The sequence below is a fragment of the Manis pentadactyla genome, chromosome 10 (assembly GCF_030020395.1).
Source record: "Manis pentadactyla isolate mManPen7 chromosome 10, mManPen7.hap1, whole genome shotgun sequence".
Classification (NCBI taxonomy): Eukaryota; Metazoa; Chordata; class Mammalia; order Pholidota; family Manidae; genus Manis; species Manis pentadactyla.
The window spans coordinates 100,600,044-100,624,526 of record NC_080028.1 but is presented as its reverse complement, the minus strand read 5'-3'; the positions used below and the strand labels follow the sequence as shown (position 1 = coordinate 100,624,526).

At 43.1% G+C, this 24,483-nt stretch overlaps 1 protein-coding gene across 10 annotated transcripts in view; it reads right to left on the bottom strand.

Moving 5' to 3' along the window:
- RNF216 (ring finger protein 216) overlaps nt 1-24,483 on the bottom strand; it is a 163,049-nt gene that overhangs the window by 77,036 nt on the left and 61,530 nt on the right. The gene's annotated exons all lie outside the window — the stretch shown is intronic.

The following is a 24,483-nucleotide window of genomic DNA, read 5'->3' as shown; positions in this document are numbered from 1 at the left end:
GACAGGATTTACTTTCAGTTTTGAGAACCATGACTCACCCCACCCAACAACACCTTCTCATCTATGCCATATTGTAGTATTAAAAAAGGAAATAAAGAAAGAGAAGAGAAAGGCAGGAACACCTTAAGATCAGGAACAAATCACCTTGAAACCAGCATCCTCTCAGTTCTTCCAAGTGATCTAATTTCCTACTTTCATGAAGCTGTTTACAGGAAAAATCTAAGCTTTGTGTCCTCTCAAAATGGTCTTCTGTGATTTTCAACAATAAAAAACTATTTCGAAGTAGTTTTCCTTTCCTCCTGGGCTTCCCACAAGTAAAGTTTCTCAAGCATAAGAAATCTAGTTTCGAGGTTGTAATTCCGGGATAGTACACTTGAGTAAAATGACTTAGGTAGATGCATAATTCAAGAAAATGGTATGTGATGGGCAGGTAACCCACATTTGCGAAGTTCAACTGTATTTATTTTGCCCACATCTGTGAAGTCCCTTTTTACTTCCTGTTCCTCTGGAAGATGTGGGCAGAGTTCCTGAGAGGCTGTGGGGTTTTGCCTTGGTTTCCCAGATAACACTGAAGGCCTGAGATTAACCAGCCACAGCAGACCAGCATTCTCCCTCTGCAGAGCCGCAAAGTCCCAGAGGGGTGCCGCCCTCGCCTCTCACAGAGGCCACTGCACCAGCTCACACAGGCACATCACCCCCGAGTCTCCCACATGCATCTACAAGCACTGAACAAGCCCTTCTGCAAGCAGGGCTGGTGGCATCCTCACTCCACAGAGGAAAGCCAGAGGGAGGCAGGCCCTGGCTAGTGGGAGTTCAGAACCCTTTCCCTCTGGCGCCACCCCGCATTCTGCATGGGCAAGTGCATGTGCTCAGCCCACCAAGTCACTTTGGCTGTTACAGGTGAGCACAGGGAAAATGTACAAACTTGCCATGGGGCTGGGATGTGCAGGCTGGAGGAAACCTAACTCAACAGGAGCAGACTGGGACCTGGAGGTGAAGGGCAATGCAGCACAGCGCACAGCACACAGCCTGCAAGGACAGAGCCAGACTTCTGCACTCTTCCTGCAACACTTGATCTGGTCTCCTGAGGCCCACGGTGCTAGTGCAAAGGGCCTTTTTTGCCACAGTAAGAGTTCTGGAAGTTTTAAGTTTGATGGAAATGAATCCCCTTCTCTAACCCAGAGCACAGGTGGTGCACGCCTGGGGCAACCGCTGAGAAGAGCAAACCTCCCCTCCCACCAGTAGGATCTCTGCCTGGCTGTGGTGAAGGCCCACCTCCACCCAGAACAGCAGCACAGACATCAAGCAATTTTGCCTGACAGCAGTTATTTTATTGTTATGACACTGTCTTGTGACCCACTTTACTCCCTGCTCCTTACTTCTGGGTTATAACCAGTAATTAGTAATGTCAGTGTTCTGGCTGGATTGCTCCAGGCCTATTAATAATGCAAGCACAGGAAGAGGATGAATGCATAAGCGTACAATAGAGGTTTCAAGGTTAAAAGCAGTAATGGAGAGAGCTGGGGGGTGGTGCGCAGGTGGTGGTGGTACAAGAAGGGTAGAGTGTGTGAGTGTGTATGTGTGCAAGAAAGAATGAGTGCTTGTTTTAAATCTGTTTACAACACCCATTTTCCCTTTTGGACAGTACTTATTGTGAAGCACAGCTCCTTACTCAGCCCTTGACCTAGCTAATCTCCTTTCTCTGGAGTGGACATGCATCTTGGCCACCTGGCAGGGAGTGTGTCAGTGCTAAGTCTCTGTGATGGAGAGTTACTAGCATATGAAACTGAGGTCAGAAGAAATGACACCAGGATCTCTCAAACATATTTTCGATGTTTTAAATGACTTCTTTTATAAAAGGCAATGCCTGCTTGTTCAGCAGAACCAGTACCTTCCCACTTAATGCTTTTACAGGGAAGTCAAAAGACAAATGATGAAGAACAGCCCTGGGGTTGGCAGCCAGGTTGTCCTATAGTGGAAGAGACAGAAGACTATACTGTTACAACTGCTTCCACATCTCTGCAAATCCTCACACCACAGTGTTTCCAAGAGGGGATTTCAAAAGGCACAATATCCGATATTCCTACACAGGGCTGTGCTGAAGAACTGGATGACAGTGAGTAAGTAAGCCTGCATGTCCTGCCTAGAAAAGGATTAGTGTGGCCATTTGAAAAATACTTGCTTGGGAGACGTAGGAGGGGCTGTAAGGAAGGCCAGCCATGGGGGCGGAGCAGTTTATATCTTACATGCCTTCTAAGAGAGAAGGGTCTGTTTACTAAACCTTTCACTTATCCCTCACATACCAAAAGTGAACTGTTTTACATACTAGGAAAGCAACAACTTTATCTGCTGGTTTCACAAGCAACAGCAGACATTTTAAAACCCAGCCACCACAGTATCTGGGTGAATCAGAATCCATCCTTACTTGTCAGTTAGTCTCTGTGGGAAAGCGAAGCAGCTGGACACAGTCTTGGATCTTCATTACTGAAAGCTGTATTTATCCCCATGGGGCTGTGACTGCAGGGCCCAGGTCTTCTCACTGGCTGTGTGCCATCCAGCAGTGCCTGAGTGAGTGCTGACAACGAGCTCGTGTAGACAGGCAGTGAGAGGAAAGGCAGAGCTGCCAAGTTCCAGCTCTTCCACTTGTCACAGAATCCCATCGCCTCACCTGTAACCTACAGAGCACTCCTGCTGAGGGCCGTGAAGTCAGCCCCCACAAGGATCCAGGAGAAATGGCTCCAGGCTTGAAAATATACAAGCATATTAAAAAAAAAAAATCACATTTATTTCCTTTCAAGTTCTCTTAAACAAAACAAAATCCTTTTGCTTTTAAGGCTCAGAGATGATGGGTTGATGAAAATGGGTGCAACTATTTTTTTAATTGGAAAAAGCTAACACATGCACACTCTTTCCACAAAGCAATTCCTGGCAACCGATTATCTATCCTTCCACACAGATTTTATGTACGTGTCAGCACACATCTCCTCCTCCCAGTTGGGACCCAAATGTAAGCACACTATACCACTGTTCTACACCTTGCTTTTTCACCTTGATACATCTTGCAGACAGCTCCACATTGGCACAACTGGACCCATTTCCTTCTTTAATGCTATGGTTTATGCCAGGGGCTGGCAATATAGCTCATGGGCTAAGTCTGGCCTGCTGCCTATTTTTGTAAATCTAATCTCACGGGATCACAGTCATGTTCATTTATTCACGGACTGTCTATGATTACTTGTGATCTACAAAGGCAAAGCTGAGTAGCTGTGATAGAGGCTGTATGGTCAGACAAGCCTAAAATATTTACTCTGTTGCTGTTAATAGAAAATTTGTACCAAAATGTGTTTGACCCATCATTCCCTGTTGATGAACATTCAAGTGGAAAATTCCTTATTCCTTAAATTCCTTAAGAATAAAATTAAGAAAGGAATTAAAGATGAAGACGGAAAGAGCAGGAACTAGCTGGGAAGAGGCCAGCATGAGGCAGCAGACTGAAAGAGGGAACTTACTTCAGGGTGAGCTATAACCTCCCAAAGTGTCACTTCCTCTTTTTAGAGGAAGTAAGATGCGAGCTGTAGGTCTTTTGCTAAGAGGAAATTCCCCTTTGCTATATCAAAGCTACTCCCTGTGTTTGTGTTTTTCTAAGTTAGGCAAGGCTGCCTGAAGCACACAGTGACCAAATTAGGAAGCAAGCAGGCTGTCTCTAAGCTGGTCACCACATGGCCAGGACGCCAGGCATGTGTAGACAGTGATGGATGGGGAAGGAGAGAGACTCAGTCCAAGAAGGAAATGTTATTTGCTTGAGAAAGTAGCCTTACAAAAATTACACTTAATCAGCATTAACAATTGTTCTGTTAGTTGAATTCACTTGCTGCTGCTGACAAAAACAACGGCTTCCAAGGTTTCTGCGTGGAAAGAATGTATGAGGTGTACAGTGGAGACGAATTCTTTTGGGCATTGTTCTATTTATTCCAAGGTCAGTGAAGGTCTGCAGAAGTACCAGGGGAAAATATGCCAAATATCAATTGAGAGATAAGTTATTCAGCTTTACAATACTGAGGAAAAAATAATTTAGGAAGGTCATGCTAAAAAAGGACTTTCCATTTTACAAAAGCCTACCAAATTGCTTTATCTGCTGGAATGGTTAATGTTTTAAACTTGGTCTTAAAATTCCAACAAGGTCTAGGAATGCGATACTGAATCATTCACACTAAGCTTGCTTCTGCCATCTCTACTCAGTGATTCTCTTTTAGGAATGACTTCTGAGGTAACTTTTGATTCTGAGCCAATGAACTCAGAATCTATTTCTGACCACCAGCACTATCTGGGTAATAAAATTTAACCTTGAAAATCCTTGCTTTCCTCCCAAATTTCCAGATCAGCAAGATTCTTGGACATGGTTTTTATTCCCTTAGGAATGTGCTTGGCTCAGCTCCTGCATCTCCTATGAAATCAGACATTCAGTTAGAGTTAAGGTAAGTTTAAAAGACAACTCTCAGTTCTTAATAGGAGAACCTTCAAAGGAGCCAGACAAAAAGATGTGGGCACTGTTCTTGGCTCAATCTGAGAACTTGCTCTCTCCAGGGCAGCAGCAGCTCCCCTTGAAGGCAGAGGCCCAGAGCGGAGGCCTGTGCAGGTGGCCATGTTTGGCATGGGGCTTCTGCTGAAACACTGTTCTCTGTGCTGTCATTCAATCTGTGTTAAGTTGGTACCCTGGTTCCTTTGCCAGGTTGCATGGGGCAGGAATTTTGCAGCCACTGTCTCCAAAGTGCTCTAAATGTGGTCAAAATAGCTAAGTGTTTGCTTTCTACTCACTCTTGTATTGATTTTGAACAATATTTATTTACAACCACCTAAGGACCCATTAATTTTACAGCTAACACTCTGAAGAATAGATATTTTCTGAAAGACCCTGGCTGATTGACACACAAACCCACCAATTAAGAACTGTATTTCTGTTAGTGAAGGTTTCTGTGGCTCACCATTAACTGAGCCAAACTGTACAATAATGGACCACTAAGGACATACTCAGATTAGAGAGCTACCCCTGAACCCAAAGTCCATATATTACCAGAAGGTGCAAGTTCAATGATTTCCTCAAGCTGTATGAACCTGGCACTTAACCTTTCTTCATCTGCACAATCCAGGTGTCTGGACTACATGATCTCCCAGGTCTCCTTATAAATCCAGCACCCACAGTTACAGATCAAGAGAACCAAATGCCAGTGATGTAGAACTACCCAGGCAGGATGAGTGCAGGTTCTCATCGGGGTCTGAACTGCACATTCATGTGCCCCACTAGACGCCAGGGCTACCCACGCTTGTTCTGACTGCATAATGTCCAGCTGCATGGCTTGCCTTCCACTCCCTGCTCTCTGACCGATGCTCAGCCCCACAGGCTGGTCTGAGTAGCGAGCTGGGCTCAGGAAGGCGCTGTGGCACCCACTGCGGCATGCAACCCTCTCTGCGGCCTGTCTTCTGCTTTCTCACTGCACAGCAGAAGACATCATAGCTCTACCCGGGCTTTGCTGCCCTTTTATGGTAGAAAAATGAATTGCCCGCCTGGCAGTGGAGCCGAGAGAGATGACAGAACGGAAAGTTGTCATTTGTTGTGGTTTTGGCAGCAACAGAAGAGAGTGTTCTCCCCTTAGCCACCCTTGGATGGACAGTGCACGCCAGGCACTCAGCGAAGGAAAAGCAAAAACCCCAGCCAAACAGCTCCCAGATGCATTCATCTCCTTGCAAAGGGTTGTGTTTGTTTATGAAGAGTGTCGAGCATTCTTTTTGTGGGAACATACTTTTTATAAAACAAGGTATAAAAAGGCCATTTGTGTTCTGCTGAAAGATCTAAGCAGAGGTACCCCAGAAAACATGGTTCTAATCGCATTCAGGGAAAAGACTTCATTTCCTTGCACAATGAGGATGCAGGCCTGGAGCTGGGCGGGGAGTGACCTCACTCTGAAGGAGGAGCTGTGGCTTTGTGCGGCCCAGCCCAGCCCAGCCTTGATCCCGTCTCCTGTCCAGCTCAGAGGGACTAAAGTAGCCACCAACTCCAGAGAAATACATTGCCTGGGAAAACACATCAACATCCAAGTCTCTGTGGTAATAAAAAGCAGTTGGTACCACAGGGCCTTAAATTGTTTGCATTTCTGTCAGGAGGCCCACAGAAAAAAAGCAGGCCTCCCAGCAGCTGGGAAAATATGTTGCAAAAGGAGAATTAGGCAATCCTCTGTGTGCACATCAGAGTGAGGAACATGAAGCTTATCTGAGCGAGAGAAATTAAGCTTATCCAACATGCTTTCAGCTGGAAAACAAGCCTCTTTAAATGAGTGGGGAAAAAACTTGTGATGGATACATGGTTTCTTCCACATTTAAAGCATCCAAGGACTGAAAAAACATGCTGGCCGTGGAACTGCAGCGACTAGACGATGCAGCTGTCTGTTTCCTGCAGCAGCAGTGAGGCTCCTTTCAACCCACACTCCCTCTACCTCCTTCCCCAGCAGCGGCTGTGCTCTAGGAGAGTGGACTGCATAAGGGATGGGCAGCCTGAGGCCACCGGGACACTAGGTCTCCACCATCGCCCTTGACTGTCACCACCTCTCCTCAAAGGCTGGCGTTTCTTTAGCCTATCCATTCCCACCCAGGCCTTCTGAATAGGTTGATAAGAATGGGCTTTGGGACTGGAAGGTTGCCAGCCAAGGACTACAGGAGCACTGTGTATTCCCAGGTCTTGGGTCACTAGGTTACCAGCAACGCCCAGTATGATCACTAAGTTGACAAGCCAGTCCAGCTCTCCTAGCACTGTATCTAACCTCTCTCCACCCCACCCCTTTCATGGGGCTACAAGGTCCACCCTCCCCCAAACAGTACTTTGATCACTTTTTCCCTGCATCAGGCTGTCAACAGCTCCCAGGAAACTGCAGAATCAAATTCACCCTCCTTACTCTGCTTTGCAAAGCCCTTTTCAATCTCAGGTCTACTGATCTCGCTGGTCCTATTTCCTCCTGCTCTGTCACACTGGTTCACTGACTGACCCTTCACACAGCTCTGCCTGGTCATTTCTGGCCCGGGAGTACTAGTCTATCTTCTGCCCGTTTGGTCCTGTCAAGGGCCACTCAGGCCAAGACCCGGTGTGTTTCTGATCATGCCCAAAGTGAAGGTCCCTTCTTCTGGCTCGCTGTGGCAGCCACCACCACTGTCTCTCTACCTAGCTGTCTGCATGTGAGTTGACCTCCCCTGCCTGTTCTCAGGTCAGGGTGGCCTCTTTATTATTTCCCCAGGCAGAGCAAGGCTCAATAAGCACCTGATGGATGAATGACCGAGTTCCCATCAGAGTAGTGCTCTTGTGCCTGTCTTGGCACTACCTCTGTGGAGGGAATACATTTAGAGGACAGGGAGCCAGTGCCAGGGAGGTAAAGGCAGGACCCTCCTGGGCCTCTTCTGCACGACAGCCAGGTAAAGATCTTAGGAAAGAGTGCGTTCAAGGAAAGAATGAGGGGAGGGGGAAGGCGGCCAGGGCCACAGTATGGAATGGCTTAGGGGCAAGCATGCCACCTGGAGTAAAGGGCCAAACTGGAGAGCTAAGGGCAGGTCAGAGTGAGCGCTGGATGCAGGGGAGGAGAGGCTTTTATGGGAGGCAAGAGAGCCTTGGAGCGAAGACAGCTGCGCTAATAACAGAAGCAGCAGCAACAGATGTTTTTAGCAGCAAAATCTGATGGAAGAGGGGAGAGGAAGGCAAAGGGACAAGCTGTAGTTAAAGAGAAGAAAAAATTGTGATTTCACTCTCTTTGGGCTAAAATCTGGAGCAGCTTTGCAGACATACGGAGCTTTCAAAACTTAAAATGCTTTTCATATGGACTTCTGATGGAAAATAAAACTGGAAGTGCTTTTAAGAGGCTACAGGGATTTGATCTGAAGAACTCTTAGCCTATTACTCTTTGAAAAACCAAATGCCAGGTCACCTGGTCTGTCTTCTGGCCTTGAGGCTGAACCGAGCACTGGGAGGTGTCCTAGAGGAGTCTGCAGAAGGCTGTGCAAGAGCCTCTGCAGGGCCTCGGCACAGGGCTCCTGGAACCCATTTTACAGGTTGCATTATGGTCTAGTGATCCCTTTCAGATTCTCTACAGGTCACTGATGTCTGTTTTCTGGGACAAGTTGGAAAACACCAGGTCACTACCCCTTCTACAGAGAACCTTGTACAAGTAGAGATACCCACATGAAGCCCTCAGCCCTGCAGGATGAACAACCCTTTAATCTTCCCACAAATAGCTGTTGACATTTTCCTGGTATGTGTCAGAAACTTCCCTCATCTCTTAAAAAGAGACCACCACACCACAAAATAGAATATTTGAGTAAGGGTCTTTCCAGTTCCTAAGAGTGGGGTGCCCTCAAACCAACAAACCAAGCAGGTTAAGGGCATAGATGCAGAAAAGCCAAATAGACCCAGATTTAGTTGGTATTTCTTAAACTAACTTTTTGTTATGAAAAAATTTAAATATATACAAAAGTACAAAAGTAGGTAATAGCATGAATGATGGGTCCCCACCACTCACTCAATAGTGATTGACTCATGGCTAACTTAGCTCATTTATCCTATCCACTCTCCCATCTTCCCTCCTCCAGTATCATTTTAAAGCAAGCCCCAAATGACTGATCATTTCGTTTCTAAGTATTTCAGTTTGTAACTCCAAAAACTAAGGTCTCTTAAAATCAATTAACACACTAAATCTCATCTAAAAACACACAAATACCAGTAAGGAAGGAAGCCCTGGATCTGACTCCTGTTGTCCTAGCTAGGTGACTTTGAGTGGACATGCAGAAGAAAGCCCCTAAGACCTGGTAAGAACTCTGTTGGCAGGCACCCCAACTTTGCTTGTTTTAAAGTATGATCACCCTGACCCCTGCTCTGGCTTTCCAGGAGAACAGCACACTAGTTTTTGGTCACACTCCTTCCCCCGACCTTGGCAGACTACGCTTAGTTTCTCAGTGCTGCTCCGAGTTACCAAGGTCAAGCTGAGTCCATCTTCTCAAGGAACATTAGCATGTAGGGCAGACAGAGTACACACCTGCCACATGTTTTCAGAAGAGCTGGCAGGGCTGGCTTCTTAGCTTGTTACACAAGGGCAGTGGGTTCTGGGTCTGGTGCTGACCCCATTTGGAATGGTGCACTGGCTACAGATACACACATGCACTTCTAACTATGGCCTGGGAGAAGGCTACGTGGCTTCAGAGAACTAGAGAAGTAACAGAGGTCCCCCTCATTCTCTGTATGTTTGTCTCAAAGTCAGGGAGAATACTGAGGAGTTAAAGTGCCACTTAAATTTCTCAGCCACCACAAAGCAATCAGAAAATAACCTTGAACCCAACAGTAAACATGAGAAATTCCACCCACAACAGCTTTGGCCTAGGCTTTGCCCTATGCTCTGAATGTTTGTCTCTGCTACCTCTTCCTTTGCCCACATTCCTCCTCCCTGACACAGATACCCAGGGGGATACAGGGTGTTTTCATGCTTGTGTTAATACTATAGCAACGTTTTCTCTTCTACGTGGAAGCTGGAAGCCCTGCAGTGCTCTGTGCTGAGAATGCAGAGAGAACACTAAGACCCTGTGCTCCAACACACCTGCATGAGCGCATGTGTGTACATACAAATGTGGGCGTGCACGCACACACGCACATACACTTCTTCCTCAAGGACACGACAATGAGAATCTCTAAAACAAATTAAGATGCTGACATGTGGTAACACATGATGAATGTAAAGACAAAAAGGAGGCAAATGACTCTTTATAGAAAGATTCTCTGTAGAACCCAATTCTTGAGGGATTTTTAATGTGACATTTCTAAAGATTGAATAAAAATGCATTTCTCCTTTGATGAAGCCACAGGCACAGAAAAATGCTGTTAGGTTTTTTCAGCAAGACATATAAAGTCAAACAAATGATGTGTGGTTTCTAGTAAGCAAGGCACTCAAAGCTTATGATCTCTGTATGGTTTGTGAATAGGGTCAGGCTGTGATGACACTGATAAGCAATGGCTAATGATGGCCACAGAAACCATGAAAAAGGGTCAGTGTTTCTATTTTAATGAAGTGCCCACACAAACCTATTAAAAATCCAGTCTTTTTCTTTAACTATTACAGAGCATTTTAGTATAGAGAGCCAAACAATTGAGACCAGGAGGTATGTCCTTTTGTTACAAGGACAGTAAAGGGTGACTAGGCCTAACCTCCAGGCCTGCCTGTTGCACACAGAAGGTGCGGAGGTCAAGATGCAAAGGTCAGCGCCCTCCCAGAATGATAAAAAACACAACTAAAGAGTCATGGAGACAAACCATGGATTTTTATCTTTACTTGGTGACTAATTCTGAATTCTCCAGCAAAATACACTCCTTCTTGCTTCTAGGCCCTTCCTATTCTCATCTCAAAGTATTATTCTCTCAGATACCAATCCTTCTGGATAGGAATAAAAGGAGTCAACAAGAAACCCAAAAGAAGGGGACACAGCAGTGCTGCAGACCTGGCATCTGACAGCAAACCCACAGGCAGGCTTCTTTAGCACCCAGAGGAACACATAGTACTTCTCTGAGCTTGAACAATGTGGGATGAAGTCATTTCTTATACAGTGTATTAGTTTGCAAAAAATTTAGCTTCAGAAATCTATCCCCTTTCCATTATGGCATGCTAGTAAGAAATGACTGAAAAATGAAGGTAACTGATAGGACTTTCCATCTGCCCGCTTATGGGAAACCCTCACTCCCATGGGAGCAGAACTGACAAACTTGGGAGAAGGGCCTCCTTTCTGACCTTGAGCTGCACTATGTCTGCACACAGTGGGCCTCAGTCTACCCTTGTGTGGGCAGCCGCTGACTACAGATGTGCCAGGCACTGGAGAAAGTGCTTCACCCACGTCATGCCATCCACTCCCTGCCCTCAACTTCACTGGGATACAACTGACATGCCATTTGCTTTTCACCAAAGGCCCATGAGGTAGGTACAACTGCTCTCATTTTAGATAAAGAATTGTGGCTCAAGGAGATGACATATTTACCTTAGATCACAAAGCCACAAAGGAGAAGCGTTGGAATTAAAGCATGAGCAGGTTTAACATCAAAATCTAAGTCTGAATCACCATGCCAGACTGTCTCCTTAGCTGCAATGTCAATTTAAGCGAAAGCCATGGATTTCTTTCATATTTATAGCCTCGTGGTACCCAGCACAGTGCTGGACCCAGAGCAGAGCATCAGTGAATACTTCTCACATAACTGTCCTCACAAGAACTCTCAAACAGAGAACTTACAAATAAAGTCCAGCAAAAGTTCCTGTCCCAAATAATGCTGACAAAGGAAAAAGTGGAAGCCACCACATTCTGAACTGAACAAGAGGTTCTGTGATTTGTTTCCTCGAAGATGGCAATATTTTAACAATCTAAAGCAGCTTCCTGGGGGTCTGAGAAGTTAACAAACACCTGAGCCTGAGTCCACACTGAGAGCTCAGCCTGCCCAGACTGCCTCAGCTCTGAAATGCACTCCACCACCTGACGCAAAGTCAGTAGCCAACCTCTCAGAGTTTCAAGGGGAGAAATCTGAGTGCTGCGCCAGTGCTTGGGAAGCAGAGGCATGGTAGCACTGCCTGTGCCCACTTACCAGACCCCTAGCCTCCTGTAAGGCAGGCCAAGGACGAGTGGCAGTGGTTTTCATGAGTCAATGCCCATTGTCAAGCAACATCAAGGGGTAAAGAAGATGAAATACAGGAAGGAAAACCATTTCTGTAGGGCTGAGGGGCGATGAAAAGTAACTGTTTTATTCATACTGGCATTTTAGTTTACAACATTTATGTTTTTACCCTTTCCCAGCTTCAGGAGATCTCACTCTTTTAAAAGTAAGCACTGCAAACAGCAGCAGATGCTGTATTCATTTGACTTTTATTGGGAAGGCAGGGGGAGAGAGGCAAGCCATCTTTGCCTTGGTTGCCTTTATTCTTCTTGGAAAACAATCCTCCTTTCCTCTGCCCGCGTCCCAAACCAGGTTCTCTACTCAGTGTTTGATGTGTGAAGATGTCAATTAAGAAAGTGTAATTATCAATCCAAATCTTTAAAGGATTGAGAAGCCTATGATGAACAGATTCACCATGCTGTTTACTATGGGGAATTTTAAAAAGTGGAAACTGACAAAAATGTTAAGATAAAAATAGAGTTAAATGTAGTAACCACATTGTTTTTTCATGTGAAACCTTCATAAGAGTATATATCAACAATACCTTAAAAAAAAATAGAGTTAATTCCTGAAACCTTGTTCCTATGACACCATCTCTGCTCAGTACTTGAAAGGAGTCTGGCTCCCAGGGCAGAATTTGGGATCACTTGGACTGCATTTGGGGCCGGGAGGCCTCCCTCTGGGTTCTCAGCCTCATCCGTTCACCATCACCCAACTTCCTGTATCAAGGTCCACTCTGCAGGGTGGCTTAGGGACCAATGGGAACTGAGAGCTCTCTAAGGCTCTCTTTACCCACCCACTTGTTACTGCAGCCTGAGGTCTTAAGTTATTCAGCTGGAAGCTTGGGGCTCTAAAGGAGGAGACTCACCTTGAGGGAAGCAGGGGCAGCCCAGCCACTTGTTTTGTTTTGTGGACTTGCATTATGCAAGATGGACTTCACACCAGTAAATGAGCCCTCTTTTGGAGACTTAAGAATCTTTTTGTTACCCAAACATTTGGTTCTTGTCATCATTACTTCCTGAATGAAGTCCTCCCTGATAGCATTCACATCCACATAAATATAAAGGCCTGTGCTTAGCACCGGAGTCAGCTGACCAGCTGGGCCTCAAATTACAGTGCTGTTAATAAGTGCCAACTGTCTGCTGTCACGGCTGGAGATGCCCTGGCACTGACAGCTGGCCTAGACCCATCTACATTCTCTTCACGCAGCCATGCAGCTACCACAGGCGGCTGCAGATGCCCAGTTTTTAGCAACAAACTGGTTTACTGCAGATGTGAATTTTGGTTATATTTCACTGCGGTAGAGTCAATAATGTTCAGTGCTACAAAGAGTAGGATGGAGCCTGGAAGGGCAGAAAAAGATGAGTGGGGAAGAGAGTGCATGGGTGAGAAAGATACATAAGCACAAATATAAACAACACTGAGAGAAAAGACAGTAGTTATAGTCACATTCACCTTCTAGGGCCCAAAGTAGGTGTTCTGTACAGATGTTCTTAGTGAAGCCTCCCTGCCTGATGGTCTCCCTTCCTCAGCACTTGTTTCATGAGTATTCTTAAACCTCTACCTTGTGGCCTTGGCTACCTTTCTGGAAAGCTCTACTTCCATACCTTTAAATTTATGGAGCAAAGTTATGGTTCTGGAAAGATTGGACTCAAGAGAGAATTTCTGACTTTAAGAATAAATATTCCAGAAGCATAGCTTTCAAATCCCTTTTCTAACACTCTGCAGCCCTGCACCAAACACACCCAATTCATTTCTAAAGGCAGCATGCGAAAAAACAAGCCTTTATCGAAGAACACACAGGGCCCTGACAAAAGCATTCCATTACATCAGTGCAACAAAGACTCTCTTCCCATTTCATCAGACACCAGATCTTATTCTTCAGGGATATGAGGGGAATGATTCCAGGCATTCAAGCCTTCCTCCAGATAATATATTAATATAAACGCCTCATCTCAGAGTGACAAGTTCCTGGAAATCTACGGAGTTTAGATTACTGGCAAAGACACTGCAATGAGGAAGCAGATGTTCTCAGTCTCACGCAGGCCAGGATGAGATTGTGGCTCATTTTTAAACATTAGGCCTCCTCAAGGACTAATTGCTGGTTTAGCTATCATCTGAAGGGAAACGAGGTCAGGAGAATTTGTACAAGAAAAAGGATAAAAGCATATGCCCAACAACACTAACATCTCTGATGTGAAACTCTGAATGTAGGTAGTGGTTTGCTTTGGTACCAAGCCTAAACGAACTCTTGTCAATTTTGCTTATTAGACAGTATGCGGACACACATGCGTCTAAGATGCCCAAGAGAAACCCTTCCTCATGGACTATCAGTGCCACCTAGTGGCGACTCTTTCCATAGCTCACCATATCAAGGGGCTTAGCTGTCAGTTTAAGCTCTCGTCTCTTTCCAAAGGACAGGATGAAAACTTCTTTGCTGTCACGGCCTCGGGTTCCCATGAAACTGTTTTCACTTTAGCTTCCATGGTGGGCCAAATATCTGCAGACCTTACCTTACTGGTAGAAAGCGCACCTAGAACATGAACGTTATTATCCACAGGTGAGGATCAAGATGTGAAGCCCATGGTAATCAGTATGCCTTATGATGCATTCTGTTCACTGTAAAACATTACTGAGGGTCATAAAAAGATCTGAATAAATGTAAAGACATCTTGAACTTAGCAGGATTCAACATTTTTAAGACAATAATTTCTCTAAACTTGTCTAGACTTGATGAGATTCTAATCAAAATGAGAACAGCTGTTCTCTAACTCCTAAGATGCCCCAACCCAGCCTTCCTGAGCTCCATTCCCTGTCCTTTGCCTGCCCCCAGGGCTCCCTCTTTTCAACACTTCTTACTCCTGACTCCAAAAATCTTCCAGTCTAGATCTCTCCTTGTATTCCTGACCCCAGTCATTTACAAAATTACTGAGCACTTGTGTGCCAGGCTCTGGGAAAACACATGCACACTGAAAACCTCCACCCTTAAAACTCAACATGTCCAAAGAGAACTCTTTCCCCTGGAATAGAAATTTTCCTTTTCTATTTCCAATTTTGTGTGACTAGCACCATCACCCAAACCAGGGAAGTGAGTCATCTGGACTTCTCCCAGTCCCTGATCAGAATCTCTCCTAATACTATCTCCCCATTATCTTTCAAACCTATTCCTTTTATCCACCCGACAGCCAGTTTTGGTTCTTGTGATCTTTATCAGTCAGGATGTGCTAGGTTATGCTGTTGGGAAAAACTGAAACTTAAGTAGCTCAAAACAGACTCATTTCTACATGTCCATCTTGGCCAGAAGGAAGACAGACAGTAAACCATATATATGGTCTTTTTAAAAACTGGTAAAAAACACGTAACATGGAACCCACTCTTTCAACACACCTTTAAAGGCATAGTACAATATTAACTCTGTGTATTGCTGGACAGCACATCTCTAGACCTTTTGCATCTTGCATGAATGAAACCCCACACCCGGAGCAAGGCAACTCCCTATTTTCCCTTCTCCTAACCCATCAACCACTATTCTACTTTCTGCTTCTATGAGTTTGACTATGTACACGGAATTATTCAGTATGTCTTTTTGTGACTGGCTTATCTCATTAGCATAATGCCTCAGGCTTATCCATGTGATAGCAGGTGACAGATTTTGAACACTAAGTAATTTTCCACTGTAAAGACAGAACACGTTTTCTTTATCCATTCACCCATCAATGAACATGAGGAGTTCGCCTCCTTGGTTAAGTTTATTCCTAAGTATTTACCCTTTTTGATACTATTTTAAGCAGGGTTTTCTCAATATTCTCTTTGCGTAGTTTGTTGCTAGTGTGTAGAAACGCAACCGATTTTCTGTATGTTGATTTTATGTCCTGCAACTCTCTGAATTTATTAGTTTTAACAGTTTTTGGTTTTCTATCTATCAGATCATGTCATCTGTGAGCGGAGATAATTCTACTTCCTCTCTGCTTTGGGTGCCTTTTTTTTTCCCTTGCTTATTACTCTAATTAGGACTCTCACTACTATGGAACAGAAGGGACAGTGGGCATCATTGCCTTCTTCCTCATCTTAGCAGAAAAGTTAAAAAATTTTCCACCACTGAGTATGATGTTAGCTGTAGGCTGCTACATATGGCCTTCATTATGTTGAGGTAATTTCTTCTTTTCCTACTTGTATTTTATGTTTTTATGATGAAAAGGATGCTGAATTTTGTTGAAGACTTTTCCTGTATCTACTGAGATGATCATTTTATTTTTATTCTTCCTTCTATTAATATGGTGACTCATATTGACTGATTTTTGTTGATCCATCCTTATATCCCAGGAATAAGTCCCATTTGGTCACAGTATATGACCCTGTAAACATGCTGTTGAATTTGATTTGCTAATATTTTGCTGAGTTTTATACCTGCATTTGTCAGGGATATCGGTCTGTAGTTTTTTCTGTGGTGTCTCTGTATGGCATTGGTATTAGGGTGATGTTGACCTCATAAAACATGTACTGAGAAGAATACATATTCTTCTCTCGTTGGTGGAATGTTTCATATAAGTATGTTAGGTCCATCTGGTCTACAGTGTTGTTCAAGTCTACTTCTCCCTTTAGATCTGTCGACGTTTGTTTCATATGTTTGGGTGCTGTGATGTTCAGTACATAAATATTTATCCTTGTTATATCTTCCTGGTGAATTGCCTCTTTTATCATTATATAATGTCCTTATCTCTTGTGACAGCTTTTAACTTAAAGACAATTTTGTACAACGAAAGCACAGCCACCTCGACTTTCTTTTGGTTACCGTTTGCAGGGTAGCATTTGTAGGGAATATCTTTTTTCATCCTTTTGCTTTCTGCCTATGCTTATCCTTAAATCTGAGTCTTCTGCTGATAGTACATAGTTGGACCTTTTAAAAAAATATTAATTCAGCCACTCTGTCTTTTGACTGGAGTTTAATCTGTTTATGCATAATTACCGATAAGGAAGACCCTATTATTGTCCTTTTGTTCTCTACCTTCTTGCTGTCTTCCTTTGTGTTCTGTTGATTTCTTTGTAGTGACATGCTTTGATTCCTTTCTCATTTTTTGGGGTTTACTGATGACAATCTATTTTAAAGGTGGTAACTTCGATCACATATAACAACTCCTCTTTTACCCTATACCCCACTGTTGATGTTACAAACTGCATCTTATTTATAGTGTTATGTACTAATATTTTTTTATATAGTTATATTTCATACTTTTGTCCTTTATATTCTTGATTGGTATTTTTTTCCTTTACTTTTTCAATACTTTGAATGTACCATCTCACTCTCCTGTCCTACAAGGTTTCTGCTGAGAAATCCACTGAGACTTTTTTGGGAGCTCCACTGTACATGACAAGTTGCTTTTTTCTTGCTATTTTCAAAATTCTCTTTTGCTTTTGACAATCTGAATATAAAGTGTCTCAGTTCACCTTAACTGGGATCTGTTTGGCTTCTTGAATCTGGATGTCCATTTCCTTCCCCAAATTTTGGAAGTTTTTGGCCATTATTTTTCCTAATAAGCTTTCGGCTTCTCTCTTCCTTCTGGAACTCTCATAATATATGCACTTAATATATTGGTGGTGTCCTATATATCCCTTAAGCTTTCCTCTCTTCATTCTTTTTTGTTTTTGCTCTTCTGGCTGGATACCTTCACATAATGTCTTTGAATATTCCTTCAGGCTTTCTTCTTTCTTCTGCTTGGTCAAGTACATTTTTATTTTCCCTAGCGATATTTTCTATCATTTTGAATGATTGCAAATACAAAAAAATATAAACAATTTACCTTCTTCTTTAGCTCCAAATTTTGTTTGGTTCTTTTAAATATTTTCTCCTTGTTGATATTCTCATTTTGTTCATGTATCATTTTCCTGAGCTTGTTGAGCATCTTTATGATTATTATTTTGAATTCTGTGAAGTAATCCACAGACCTCCATTTATTTAGGGTCATTTCTGGAGATTTATTTCATTCCTTTGGTTGGACCATGTTTGTGCCTTGTCACTTTGTGCTGGGATCTATCTACACATCTGAAAAGACAGTCAACCTCCAGTCTATACAGATTGGCTTTATAGAGGGAAAACCTTCACCAGTCAGCCTGGCACTTGGAAGGCCTCTCAAACCTTTTCTGTGGACCTGTCTTCCCTGGATTTACATATGTAAATTATCCATTATAGAGGTTTTGCTGAGTTCTTTTTTTTTTTCAGGAGCTTGTAATTTCCTGCTCCCCCTGGTGTCTATCTCCAGGACTTGCAGGCTCCACGGAGCTGCTGGAAGCTGCTCAGCTCTCACGTTCTCAGTGGCTCCCAGGCATCTGGAGTATGATGGGTCTCATCAGTGCTATGAGTTAGGCAAGACAGAGATCAGTCTCTTGGAGAGGACCCCAAGAAGATAGAACAGTGGGTGTACACTCCACTCTTCCCCTCCCTGAGGGGGAAACTGCCGAGCCATTTTCTGTACTGTGGGTCCTCTGGAGTAGCATAAGCCTCCCATCTCCCTCTTGTTCTCAAGAGGCCTCAAGGCACCTATAATATGTGGGGTCCTGTCAACGCTCTGAGTCAGGCGAGACAGAAACCAGCCCCTTGGGCAATCCCTCCAAATGACAGAATGCTGGGCATACTCCAACTTTTTCCCTCCCCAGGAAGAAGCCAGGAGTTGGGGGTTTTCTCCTGTTCTTTCTAAACTAAGCCGAGAGAAGGGGCGACAGCAAATTAAGTGAATGCTAGACCAAACCACTGCCTTTATTCTCAGGGGTGCCCCTCTGCTCAGCGCTTAGGTTCCAAAGCCAGCCCCTTGGGTAGCACCCCAAGAAGCCTGAATTTAGACATAGGTTTCAGTCTTCACTCCCCCCACCCCTGCCCCAGAAGAATCTAGGAGTTAGGAGTTTCCTACTAGTTGCGCTGCATGAATTTTCCTTCAGGCTTCAATGCATCTGACCTTATGCTGTCTGGATGTAGAAGCCTCTAACCTGGCTTCTAGATCCTCACAAAGAGAACTGGTCCTTTGGCTGATGTATCAGTGTTTCTGCGTGGCGGAAGGAAGGTCTGGGCTGCCTAGTGAGCCATCTTGCTGACATCACCCCAAGTATATGTTTTTACTACTTTTTCTGCAAGCAAACTATCTCACCCACACTCACATTTCAATGACCAAAGGAAGATACAGGGCCACCTCCAAGTTCAAGAGGACATGTACATTCCTCCCACAGAGAGGAGAGGTGTTTCTGCTTAGGATTTTAAGAGTATCTGGGAGACCTTCACTGACATCCCAGGCTGGGGCAGTCCTACAACACTGTTTCAGACTCATATGGGGCCTCATGACTGCCTGTAACTGTCTTTGGAGAATATGGCCTCTGCTTTCTCTGGCCTTCCAAAGAGAGACAAGTACTTTCATTGGTGGAGTGTGATTTGGCATTATACCAGGAAATGCAGTTCTCTGCTCCATCTTAGCCATTCACAGAGACTCAGTGAGGGCATGTCTCACCTGGACTACTCAGCAGCCACAGATCTCCCTGATGTTTCACTCCTCAAGTCCCCCTGCCTCAGGGGTACAAGCCCTGCATGAATCGGGCCCCACCCAGCTCATATACTGTTCCTTTGCACTCTGGCTACCAGCCAGTGTCCAGGATGCTGCTGCTCCCTGGACGTAGAACATTCCCACACACTCACTGCAGCCTTTTCCTTCCCTGGCTACTGCCCCACTGCTCTCTGTATCTCAGTGTGGGAGCTGCCTTCCCAGGCACTCAGTGCTGCACACACTGTAAGTGCACAGGACAGTCAGTTACTCTACTTTCTGAGTTCCAAGGTGCCAGAGACTGTTGGCACAAGTGTTATAGCAACAGCCTGGGGTAGGATCAAATTATTAAACAGAAATATCAGTTATAAAAATACATCTCGCAGTAATCAAGACAATTTGGTACTGGCACAAGAACAGACCCACAGACCAGTGGAACAAAATAGAGACTCCAGACATTAACCCAAACTTATATGGTCAATTAATATACGAAAAGGAGGCATGGACATACGATGGGGAAATCACAGTCTCTTCAACAGATGGTGCTGGCAAAACTGGACAGATACATGTAAGAGAATGAAACTGGATCATTGTTTAACCCCATACACAAAAGTAAATTCAAAATAGATCAAAGACCTGAATGTAAGTCATGAAACCATAAAACTCCTAGAAAAAAACAAAGAGAAAAATCTCTTGGACATAAACATGAGCAACTTCTTCATGAACATATCTCCCTGGGCAAGGGAAACAAAAGCAAAAATGAACAAGTGGGACTATATCAAGCTGAAAAGCTTCTGTACAGCAAAGGACACCATCAATAGAACAAAAAGGTACCCTACAGTATGGGAGAATATATTCATAAATGACAGATCCAATAAAGGGTTGACATCCAAAATGTATAAAGAACTCACGCACCTCAACAAACAAAAAGCAAATAATCCAATTAAAAAATGGGCAGAGGAGCTAAACAGTTATCCAAAGAAGAAATTCAGATGGCCAACAGACATGAAAAGATGCTCCACATCGCTAGTTATCAGAGAAATGCAAATTAAAACCACAATGAGATATCACTTCACACCAGTAAGGATGGCTATAATCCAAAAGACAAACAACAACAAATGTTGGCAAGGTTGTGGAGAAAGGGGAACCCTCCTACACTGCTGGTGGGAATGTAAATTAGTTCAACCATTGTGGAAAGCAGTATGGAGGTTCCTCAAAATGCTCAAAATAGACTTACCATTTGACCCAGGAATCCTACTTCTAGGAATTTACCCTAAGAATGCAGCACTCCAGTTTGAAAAAGACAGATGCACCCCTATGTTTATCGCAGCACTATTTACAATAGCCAAGAAATGGAAGCAACCTAAGTGTCCATCAGTAGATGAATGGATAAAGATGTGGTACATATACACAATGGAGTATTATACAGCCATAAGAAGAAAACAAATCCTACCATTTGCAACAACATGGATGGAGCTAGAGGGTATTATGCTCAGTGAAATAAGCCAAGCGGAGAAAGACAAATACCAAATGATTTCACTCATCTGTGGAGTATAAGAAGAAAGGAAAAACTGAAGGAACAAAACAGCAGCAGAATCACAGAACCCAAGAAGGGACTAATAGTTACTAAAGGGAAAGAGACTGGGGAGAATGGGAGGGAAGGGAGGGATAAGGGCAGGGAAGAAGAAAGGGGGTATTATGATTAGCATGTATAATGTGGGGAGTGGGGGAAAGGGGAGGGCTGTGCAACACAGAGAAGACAAGTAGTGATTCTACAACATCATGCTATGCTGATGGACAGTGACTGTAATGGGGTTTGTCGGGGGGACTTGGTGTAGGGGAGAGCCTAGTAAACATAATGTTCTTCATGTAATTGTAGATTAATGATAACAAAAAAAGGGGGGGGATTACTCCCTGATAGGATAAAATTAACTGCAAATCAACGATTAATGCATGCTTTACATATCCTTAATTTTGATCTTTTAAAGGGTGTCGGATGATCAGTTATGGAAGTACATTTTTCTGATTATATTTCTTTCTCTTAAAAAAAAAAAAGCAGTTCCTGTGTGGTGGTCTCCAATAGGTTCTTCACAATGGTATAAAGGTCATATCAAAGTGTGGGCAAAGGTTTGTTTGTGTTTATACAGAGGATCAAAGCCTAATTTGGCTACACAGAAAACGAATTAAGATACGATATGAAGAAGAACTTCCAACATCAACATCCTCTGGAAGACTCATTCCAGAAGATGATCATCAAAAAACTTCAACAAAGATCCTGGAGTTGTTGCAGTTGTAGCTGCATTCATCCCGCCGGTTCCTGGACTTGCTGGTGGAATGCAGAAGGAGATATCTAAGCTGGCCTGTGCATACAGTAAAACAACAAATTTAACTGGTTCTATATTGTTGGAACTCAACCAAGAATTAGGAGAGTGCAAGTTGCAGTGCTTCAAAATCGTGCTACTATAGACTATCTATTGTTAAAAGAACATATGGGATGTGAACAGTTCCCAGGAATGTGTTGTTTTAATTTGTCTGATTTTTCTCAAGCTATTCAAATTCAGTTAGACAATATCCATCATATTATTGATAAGTTTTCACAAATGCTTAGGGTACCTAACTGGTTTTCTTGGTTTCACTGGATATGGCTGGTAATTGTAGGTCTGCTTTTGTTATGTTAGCTGTATTCCTATTCTGTTAATGTGTGTACGCAATTTAATAAGTAATTTGTTAAAACCTATACATGCTTATGTTACTCTACAAGAAGTTATGTCAAAGAAAAATCAATCTTCCCATGTTTTCTTCCATCTGCTACTTCTATAGCTTTTCTTTATCCTTCTTAATTACAGTCCTTTAGTAGAATTCGTGCCTCATATTGAAAATTACCGAGTATCGTAATTCTTCCAAGTGGTAAAGATACCTCAAGACAAATGCTGGGCATAGAAGCCACAGGGCATAAATATGCAAAGAACTAAAAAGCTAACTTTTTCAAAGAATATTGCTTCTCTCACTTACCAACTTTACATTTCCCTGTATGGCCCCGGAAGATGGCTGGTTAGCCAGAGACTGGTAAGATTCCTTAAGGGAGGAACAACCTAAGACAGGCACAGTTGCAGGGGGGCCATCAGGTGAGAAATTGGGGATCAACAGAGGTGAGGCTTAGAACCTCACCCCCCGTTTTGAGAGAAATCTTCTGCATCCGTGGATGTTTTGTTGCCCTTGTCTAGCTTGGATTAATACTTAGTCTATAGGCACAGACCTGATCATCTACACTTGCCCTCTTACAGCACTAAATTATGCTTTCTATCTTTATCTTGCATCTACCTACCACTTTAGCATTTTATTTAAAAAAAAAATAAGGGAGAAATGTGGGATTCACATATAAATCAAGTATAAAAATCAAATGAATAATCATATCTTATTTGATTATTTATAGTTCATGATGCATGATCAAAACCGAAAGTTTCTGTGAGATGACTGCCCTTGCACTGTTCACCATGTAAGAACTTATTCACCATGTAAGAACTTGTTCGTTATGCTTCAGAAGATTGGAGACAACAGAGTTAGGCTTGGGGTTGATTAATGATTGTGCATTGAGTCCCCTATACAGAATTTTATTGTTGTTAACAACCATTTGATCAATAAATATGAGAGATGCCCTCTCAAAAAAAAAAAAAAATGCTCCACATCGCTACTCATCAGATAAATGCAAATTAAAACCACAGTGAGATATCACCTCACACCAGTAAGGATCGCCACCATCCAAAAGACAAACAACAAATGTTGGTGAAGTTGTGGAGAAAGGGGAACCCTCCTACACTGCTGGTGGGAATGTAAATTAGTTCAACCATTGTGGAAAGCAGTACGGAGGTTCCTCAAAAAGCTCAGAATAGAAATACCATTTGACCCAGGAATTACACTTCTAGGAATTTACCCTAAGAATACAGCAGCCCAGTTTGAAAAAGACAGATGCACCCCTATGTTTATCGCAGCACTATTTACAATAGCCAAGAAATGGAAGCAACCTAAGTGTCCATCAATAGATGAATGGATAAAGGAGATGTGGTACGTATACACAATGGAATATTATTCAGCCATAAGAAGAAAAGAAATCCTGCAATTTGCAACAACATGGATGGAGCTAGAGGGTATTATGCTCAGTGAAATAAGCCAAGCGGAGAAAGACAAGTATCAAATTATTTCACTCATATGTGGAGTATAAGAACAAAGAAAAACTGAAGGAACAAAACAGCAGCAGAATCACAGAACCCAAGAATGGACTAACAGTTACCAAAGGGAAAGTAACTAGGGAGGATGGGTGGGAAGGGAGGGATAAGGGCGAGGAAAAAGAAAGGGGGTATTATGACTAGCATGTATAATTAGCATGTGGGGGGGCATGGGGAGGGCTGTGCAACACAGTGAAGACAAGTACTGATTCAACAGCATTTTACTGTGCTGATAGACAGTGATTGTAATGGTGTGTGTGGGGGGGAGTTGGTGAAGGGGGGAGCCTAGTAATCATAATGTTCTTCATGTAATTGTAGATTAATGGTAACAACAACAAAAATTCTCATTCAGAATGTAGGTTGGTCATGGGCATAGTAGTACAACATGGAGAATATATAGCCAGTGATTCTGTAACATCTTCCTATGTTGACAGATAGTAACTCAACTAGTGGAGGTGAGGATTTAATAATATGGGTAACTGAAGAAATGCTGTGTTGTATACCTGAAATAATATAGACTGTATATCAATAAAAAAGATATGTTATTAAGCTGAAAAAAAAATACATCTTGATTTTACACAGCAATGCCAATGTTGAAAACAAAAGGCATAAAGTTTTCATCCATTAGTTTAGTTTCTTTTCCTTTTTCCAATATCTACTTTCATTTCTTCACTGCCCCCTAAGGTGTGCCTAAGGTGTGACTGGAATGCCACAAGATATACTGGAGATAGTATAATGGTCAACTCAGACTGTGTTATTTTAGAAAAATGGCTTAAAACATACTAGTCTAGTGGATGCCAATATGTGCTAAAAATTCTAAATGGCTTATAAATAGTTGACAAATTTTAAGACATTCTTGGTTCACAGAGTAGGAGTCTGGTTAAAAGAAAAGGAAGACTTTTCAGCAGCAAGATGACTAGGTCTCACCTGACAGAACCAATTCTGAGAGCAGATGAATGAAAAATCCACCAGATGTGACAGAAATGCCACTACTATGACAGCCAGTTCTTTAACCAAAGTGTCACTGGAC